This window comes from Neophocaena asiaeorientalis, unplaced genomic scaffold (genome assembly GCF_003031525.2).
Source record: "Neophocaena asiaeorientalis asiaeorientalis breed wild unplaced genomic scaffold, Neophocaena_asiaeorientalis_V1.1 scaffold130, whole genome shotgun sequence".
NCBI classification, from domain to species: domain Eukaryota; kingdom Metazoa; phylum Chordata; class Mammalia; order Artiodactyla; family Phocoenidae; genus Neophocaena; species Neophocaena asiaeorientalis.
This window is the reverse complement of record NW_020173397.1, coordinates 11,513,743-11,522,710: the sequence shown is the minus strand read 5'-3', so window position 1 is coordinate 11,522,710 and position 8,968 is coordinate 11,513,743. Positions and strand designations below refer to the sequence as shown.

Sequence of the window (8,968 nt, the reverse complement as noted above, 5' to 3'; positions counted from 1 at the left end):
TTTTTTTGCGGTACATGGGCCTCTCACCGCCGTGGCCTCTCCCGCCGCGGAGCACAGGCTCCGGACGCGCAGGCCCAGCGGCCATGGCCCACGGGCCCAGCCGCTCCGCGGCATGCGGGATCCTCCCGGACCGGGGCACGAACCCGCATCCCCCGCACCGGCAGGCGGACTCCCAACCACTGCGCCACCAGGGAAGCCCTAAGCTATTAACTTTTAAAATTTGAAAACACTTGGAAATTTTCCTCTTCTTAACATTTTTTAAAATTGCGGTAAACTATGTATCAGATAAAACGTACCATTTTTTAAGTGTACAGTTCTGTAGCATTAAGTACATTTATACTATTGGGCAATCATCACCACAATCCATCTCCAGAACTTTTTCATCATCCCAAAATGACACTCTGTATCCACTAAACAGTAACTCCCAACTTTCCCGTCCCTCCTCTAGCAATCACCCTTCTGCTTTGTAAGAATTTGACTAGGTACTGCATAAAAATGGAATCCTACAATATTTGTCCTATTGTGTCTGCCTTACTTCATTTAGCATAATGTCTTCATGGTTCATCCATATTGTGCCGTGTGTCAGAATTTCCTTCCTTTTTACGGCTGAACAATATTCCATTTTAAAGAACCTCTGTACTGTTTTCCACAATGGCTGCATCATTTAACATTCCGACAGGATTCCAATTTCTCCATAGCTTCACCAACTCTTTTTTATATATACATATATTATAGCCATCTACTTGATGTTAACTGGTACCTCATTGTGGTTTTGATTTGCATTTCCTTAATGATTGGTGATGTTGAGCGTTTAACATTTTTAAATGATTTTCAAGCAGACTTCCATAGGAAGAGCACATATTTCAACCACTAGCACTCATCTGACATTTAGATTTTCCTATGTACATATGCACCTTTGATGATTTTGAGGTTATTTCTTCCAATCCAAGAACATGGTATATCTCTCCAACTATTTGTATCATCTTTAATTGTTTTCATCAGTTTACCATTGTAAAGCAATTATACTCCAATAAAGATGTTTAAAAAAAAGTTATTTCTTGCTTTGAAGAGGAAAAAAGTACATATGTCTGGTGTCTATTCATTTTAATTAAAAAAAATATTTAACAGTTAAGTTTGAGGTGTGGATGGTGAGAGTTTTTAATTTTCAACACCACAAAATACTTTTACTCTTTGCATATTTTTACAAAAATCAGGCATTAATTTTAAAACAAAAAGTAAATTTTAAAAATAAGAAAATTAAAAAAAATAAAAGCCATCATTTTGTGAGACGTCAGAGCCTAAGGAAAGTCTCTTTGTTTGTTTTAATCAAACTTCAGCAGGAAATTCAGGTACCAGAAGAAATACATCAAATTCCTCAATGTTTAGTGTTCTAAATGACAGTCTCCAAGTACCTGTTTCAAATCCTGTTACTTACACCTAATGACTGTCTATTCATGATTGTGAAAATGTTTAAATTATTTGTACCTCTTTTTAAATTTATTATTCTATTTTTCTTCAAATGTATTTTAACAAGACTATTTTTTATAAAGTCTAGAAACTACACATTTTCCAGGGACCTAGAAAAAGTATTCTAGACCTAAAAAACAAGGAAACAAACTTACTGACTTTTAAATATGAAAAGAAAACTACACAATCTAAAGTAATAAATATTTAAGTTAGTATCTGTACAAGTTAATATGTTGTCCACTTCATTAGTTGATAAATCATCATATTCACAAATTGCATTATTTTTAAAAATAATTTTTAGGTTTGATTTTTTTATTTGGTATGGATGTACTAAAATGCATGATGAATCCTGGAAAATTATAGCCAATAGTAAATGAGTTTATTGTCATCAACAGTTTCAAAAGCAAAATTATAGGGTTTTTAAACAACATATAGAGTAAGAAATTATTTTTAATGTGGGATATCTGTGCATTTTATTTTTGTTTTTTTAAGTTTTTTTTTTGATGTGGACCATTTTTAAAGTCTTTATTGAATTTATTACAGTATTGCTTCTGTTTTATGCTTTGGTTTTTTGGCCGTGAGGCATGTGGGATCTTAGCTCCCCAACCAGGGATCGAACCCACACCCCCTGCATTGAAAGGTGAAGTCTCAACCACTGGACCACCAGGGAAGTCCCTGTGCATTTTAATATGCTTATTATCATGTGGGGTAGGTATCTAAAGTTACAAATTCCTAGGGCTGGGCTTCCCTGGTGGCGCAGTGGTTGAGAGTTCCAAAAAAAAAAAAAAAAAAAAAAAATCCTAGGGCTGACAAATATCTTTAAATGTCCCTCACTATAATAATTCATCAAATCAAATCAAACACACTTAAAATTTCTGCTTTTGGGACTTCCCTGGTGGCATAGTGGTTAAGAATCCACCTGCCAATTCAGGGGACACAGGTTCGAGCCCTGGGCTGGGAAGATCCCACATGCCGCGGAGCAACTAAGCCCATGCGCCACAACTACTGAGCCTGCGCTCTAAAGCCCATGAGCCGCAACTACTGAAGATATACAGATGGCAAGTAAGAGCATGAAAAGATAGTCAACATCATTTGCCATTAAGGAAAGGCAAGTTGACACCACGATGAGTTACTACTTACATACTTATTAGAATGGATAAAATGGAAAACGATTGATCATACCAAGTACTGACAAGGATGTGGAGCAACTAAACTCTCATTCAGTGCAGACAGGGATATAAAATGGTATAAGCACTTTGGAAAATTTGTTAAAAAGTTAAACATACACCTACCATATGATCCAGGCATTCCACTCTTAGGTATTTACCCAAGAGAAATGAAAGCATATGTCCATATGAAGACTTGTACATGAATGTTCACTGTAGCATTATTCATAATAGTGGAAATCTGGAAACAACTCAAATGTCTGTCAATGGTGAATAAACAAACGGGGGTTTATTTATATAATGGAATACAACTCAACAATAAAAAGGAATGAAATATCCATACACATTATAGCATGGATGAATCTCAAAATAATTATGCTGAGTGAAAGAGGCCAGACAAAAAGATATATACTGTATGATTTCGTTTGTATGGGTTTGTAGGATATGCAAACTATTGTACAGTGATAAAAACAAGATCAGTGGTTGCCTGGGGCAAGACAGGGGCTGGGTAGGGTAGGTAGGTGGGATTACAAAGGGGCATAAAGAAACCTTGTGGAATGACAGAAGTTTTCATTATCTTGATAATGGTGACGCTTTCATGGGTATATGCATAGGTCAAAACATCAAATTGTACACTTAATTTTTTATTTTGGGGGTTTCTCAGCTCTGAGCTGCTGCTTTATTTTATTGCCTAAGTGGTGCTAAACATTCAATACCAAGCAAGACACACAGTTCTCCGAGGATCCTGTCTTAAATATATTTGATCTCAAATTTTACACTTTAAATATGTGCAGTTTATTATACGTCAGTTATAGCTTAACAAAGCAATTAAGAAAAGGTCCTAATTGTAACAATTTAACAAGACACAAGTGTATAAAGAAAAATAAATAATCTTTCATCTGATGCCATCCATCAGATAATCTCCTTGAGGTTACCAACACGAGTAGCCTGGTGAGTGCATCCTTCCATATTTTCTCTTTACTTGCACAAATTTATGATCTCATTACAGGGTTTAAACCTTTTATATAATGCATGACCCATTAAAGTGGTATTTTCTGCAACAATTTATTAGGGTTTTAGAAAATCTCTTATTATGCAAAAAACTTTTCGGTGTTCTGAGACTGAGGCTCATTTTTTTTAACAGCCAACATGCCTTAAATGCCAAAGAAAGGGATGTAAAACTACAAATAGAAGCATCCTGCTTTACAGTAAATTACTAGATAGAAGAGTTGGTCCTCACTGAAGGCGTCAGAAGACCAAATGCCTTCTATATTGAGAGCCTGTTTTTCGACAAGAAATAATTTAACATAGAAATGGAAAACCACTCAGTGTTTTAAACTATAATTAAATTCTCACTCTAGGTTAAACATTGCACAGGGATGTTAGGCACAAGCAAATTCAACTGCAAACAGACTTGCAGGATTGTTTTGGTTGTACAAGCTAGAAAATTGTACCAACTCCAAGATTTTACCGCAGGTCAACTTTAAAGAAAAACCTTCAATTAAAAAATTATAAAATATATGTTCACTGTGAAAAGTGCCAAAAATACACAAGTATATAGGACAATATTTTCTTCTGTTCTTCCCTAATTCCCTCTGTTAGACACAACCACCATTAACAATACAAACACATCTTTCCAGATTATACAGTGTGCGTGGGCATGCATGCATGCATGCGTTTTTCTTTTATTTTTTGACTGTTTGTTTGCTTTTTCTTTAAAGTTTTTTAAATTGTGGTAAAATATATATGACATGAAACCTGCCACTTCATTTTTTTTAATACTATCGTTCCAGAATCATCAGAACATGCAGATTATTTTTCTTTTTAATTTTTTTTTGGCCGTGCTGCGTGGCAGGCAGGGTCATTGTTCCCTGACCAGGGATTGAACCCATGCCCCCTGCAGTGGAAGCGTAGAGTCCTAACCACTGGACCGCCAGGGAAGTCCCTCAATCATTTTTAACTGTACAATTTAGTGGTATTAATTACATTCACACTGTTGTACAACAATCACCACCATCTATTTCCAAAACTTTTTCATCACTCCAAACGGTACCCATTAATCATCAACCCCCCATCTTCCCTCACCCCAGCTCCAGGTAATGTCTAATCTACTTCCTGTCTCTACGAATTTCCCCATTCTCGATGTTTCATATAAGTGGAATCATACAATATTTGTCCCTTTGTGTCACCCAGCATAATGTTTTCAGGGTTTATCCACGTTGCAGCCTGTATCAGAACTTTATTCCTTTTAATGGCCGAATAATATTCCATTGCATACCAAATTTTTCTCATCCATTCATCTGCTGAGGGACACTTGGGCTGTGTTCATTTGCTGTTAACAAACATGATCATGGTATACACAATTCTGGCAGCTTTTTTCCCTTTTACTTAATACATTTCAGCTATCTATCCTAAATTTTTAAAAGACACATTATTCTAGTAGATGGAAGTACCGTCATTTATTTACTACTCTTCTAACAACAGATGTAGAAACTGCTGTCATATTTCGGCCAGTAAAACAGTGCTAGAGTGAACATACTAGTACATACATCATTTTGCATTTTTACCAGGTTTCCTGGAAGATGAACTCCTAAAAGTGCTATTAGCTGGTCAACAGGAATGTGCATTTAACATTTTGATAGATACTGCCAAGTTAGCTTCCAGAAATGTCACCCCTATTGACATTCTTATCAACAGAGACCATGAGAGCTTTTTTGTCCGTATCTTTCCCACAAGCATTACTTGGAATTTCTTTCATCCTTGCCAGTCTGACAGGTGATGAGTTTGCTAATTTAAAGTAGGTATAAGGAAGGATGTACAGGTGTGCCATGAGAGCAGAGGGTGCTCAGGGGTGAAGTTTGAGGGTGTCAGAGTCCTCTAGACCCAAGCAGAGAACAGAATTCCAGGACCAGAAGGGGTTCTGCTTGTTTCTATAATCAGGGCTGATTTCAGTAGAAATACACACATGCAGCTGCACTTAATGCTAAAATACTGAAAACTCCTCCATAGTGGTTGGCAATAGATCACTGTCCTGAGCTCCACCCTTGAATCGCAACCCACCTTCCCCCAATCCAGCAGCTGAAGGGTTAAAAACCCTGCCCAGCACCATTGCCAATGCCAGCTCAACTTGATCTTTATTTGTGCTGACTGGTTGTTAATACTCAGAATATCGCTCCTGCCTACATGAGTCTAATTTTTTGTGAGACCCACTGATTCCCTCCTCACTCTATTTCTGAACCTCTAACACTATAGAGCAATCATCTATTTCATTTACGAGACCTGTGCTCCTGAGGGCAGGAAGCCTGTCTTTCTCATTCATTCTTTCACTCCCCAAATGTTTTTCGAGCACTTTGTACATTGCAGTTGCTGAACCAGGATCCCAGAATATCACTGTGAAAAGGCAAACACCATCTTGGGCCTCCCAGAATTTACGTACTTTTTTACTTACTAGTAAAAAGGGCAGGTGAAAAATAACTGAACAGCCAAATAAAGAAAATAACTCCCAATAATCATGAGTGCTATAAAGGAAACAAGTTTTTCTTTTTTTTTTTAATTGAAGTATAGTTGATTTACAATGTTGTGCTCAAAGGAAACAGCCTCCAAAGATGAGTTAATGAATGATTAACCTCGGTCCTCACTGCACACCTTCACATCCTCCCTTATACCAACTTTAAATAACCAAGCTCATCACCTGTCAGACTGGCAAGGATGAAAAAAATTTGAATACACCTTGTTGCAAGGATATGGACAATACAGCACTCATAGTCACTGTTGACGAGGATGTCACTAGGGATGATATTTTTGGAAGATAACATCACAAAGGGGTCCTTCTGAGTAGAGAAGCCAGAGAAAATCCAGTCTGAGATTAAAGGAAAAGGCCAGGAGTTAGGTGCCAAAAGAGAAAGCACCCAGGCTGCACTGAGTGTGTGCAAACACTCCAAGTACAAAAGAGTTGGTGTGATTTAGAGGGTCAGGAAGGAGGTAAGAGTGAGCATAAGGAACTAAGGGGGTGAGGCTGGGAGAATGGCCACAGCCGGGTCACGCCAAGCCTTACAGACACCAAGCCTTACAGATTACAGCAAACAGCCTGATTTGTGACTTAAGAAGATCCAACATCATTTAAGTCTATATTCACTAACACTTCTCAAAGTACATAAATCAGTAAGAATCTGAGAAATGCCCTGAGCTCCCCTCTAACTTTCTTACATCTCTGCCTGGCGCCCGGCAGTCCCGATGATAGTCTCCCGGAAAGTGCGCACACGCCCAGGGTTAGAATTATCACCCTTCACTTCCCTGACGTCTCTACTGCCCAAAAAACAAACAACTGAAATGTCCATCCCCGAAGTACACTTCACTCAATGAAGAAAAATCAGTTAACAATTATTCAGCACTCTGTATACGCTTGGCCTTTGCCCAAGTGCCTTGCATGCATTAACTCGTTTCATCTACTCATCCTTCTCTAATCCAGGAAACTGAGGCAAAGGAAGATTCATCATTTCCACTGCAGTCACACAAGAGGTAAGTGGTAGAGTCCATGTCCTGGACCACTACACTGTAGTCCTCGCCACCAGGGGCCAGCGTGCAGAAATTGCAATCCTATCATTAATTTCACTAGAGGCAGCATTTTTTTTTTTAAGATTAATTTATTAGTTATTTTATTTATTTTTGGCTGAGTTAGGTCTTAGTTGAGGCACGTGGGATCTTCGTTGAGCTATGCAGGATCTATCGTTGAGGTGTGCAGGCTCTTTTGTGGTGCACAGTCTTCTCTCTAGTTGTGGCGTGCGGGTTTTCTCTTCTCTACTTGTGGCACGTGGGCTCTGTAGTTTGCGGCACGCGGGCGCTAATTGAGGTGCATGAGCTCAGTAGTTGTGGCACGAGGGCTTAGTTGCCCCGCAGCATGTGGGATCTTAGTTCCCTGACCAGGGATTGTACCCGCATCCCCTGCATTGCAGGATGGATTCTCTACCACTGGACCACCAAGGAAGTCCCTAGAGGCAGCGTTTTGAGAAGACTGGGAAAACGCTGTCTTTAACTGTTGTACATTCTATCTGTGCACAATTCATACTTTTTGCACATTAGACATCAGTACCCTTCAGACCACCTTTGCCTATCAAATACGAACTACTGAGATCAACTAACGCAGAAAAATCTTGAGAGAGCACATGGACGTGCTACCTACACACCCCCATTTGGTCTCTATCACATTGTCATCACTATGGCAGGCTTGGGCAACCACTGGAATATTTCATTTCCCCCCCTCACTGTATTCTAACAAGCACTGAAAAATGGAAAAACAAACCCCAAAGTATTGATATAAAAGATATAAAGCACACCTTCACTGCAACTAAGCTGAGGAAGAAAAGCATTGCATATATAAAAATAATCATTAGTGTTGCTCAATTGTCCAGTGGACTTAAACTGGTCAAATGTTCAAGGGCGAATAAAAAGACAATTTTACAAACGCGCGAATAGAATATTGGAAAATATAGTGTAGGAAAGTGTCTCTGGTACAGCAGAGTTAGAGCGTTGGTTATTATTTTTTGTTTGTTTTCCTTTCTGACAAGAGAACCCCTTTGTAAAATGTAATCCATCATTTAACTTTTGGGCACTTAGCTTTTATGTGAGATAGCAGACTAACAATTTACTGATTTTCCTCCTCATTGCTCATAACACAGATGTTTAGATGGTAGATCATATCATATATCCTATCCCCATCTGACAACTCAACGCACACTCACAGACATTCATAAACCCACTTTCCTGTTCTAGCAGAGTTCAGCATTTACAGAGATGTCTGCTTACCTTGAACTAGTAAGTACTGTCTTGCTTTCCTTTTGTTTTCACTGAATAATCTTTGGATTTTGTTTGACAGGCACAGATGTCATCTTTTTCCTTCACATATTCTTTCTTCCGGATTTCTCATCAAAACCTTAAACACAGAAGGGAGCAGCTCCTTGATTTCTGTAGGCATATAGGAAAGAACTAGACATCTCAAATCAGGGGCTTCTAATTTATTTCTAATTTTCCTTTGATTGGCTATAGTTTAATCACAGTTTTAGAAATTCACCTAATTAGGTGAGATTTAGAATAGAGCTATCTCAAAATACAGACGAAAAGAGGCTCTCCTGCTTAACAACTAAAGATCTGATACTGATTTGGCTTCTCACGTAAGGCCTTTCATTGAATATAGAATGCTAGCCTCTGTCTCTGTAGGAGACGCTAAAGCACTAAAAGTTAGCTACAGTCAGTTGTAAATTCAAGGCTGTGAGAGTGGGAGAACTCAATACAATATTTCGGAATTGCTGAAACCAGGATGGTTTACTCCTGAACCTAGT

At 38.4% G+C, this 8,968-nt stretch overlaps 1 protein-coding gene across 1 annotated transcript in view; it reads right to left on the bottom strand.

Annotated features, from left to right (window-relative positions):
• FRMD4B (FERM domain containing 4B) overlaps positions 1-8,488 on the bottom strand; it is a 229,090-nt gene extending 220,602 nt beyond the window's left edge. The window contains exon 1 of the mRNA XM_024747081.1: positions 8,436-8,488. The gene's annotated coding sequence lies outside the window, so the exon portion shown is untranslated. The remainder of the gene's footprint in view (positions 1-8,435) is intronic.
• Between the last annotated feature and the right edge of the window lie 480 nt (positions 8,489-8,968).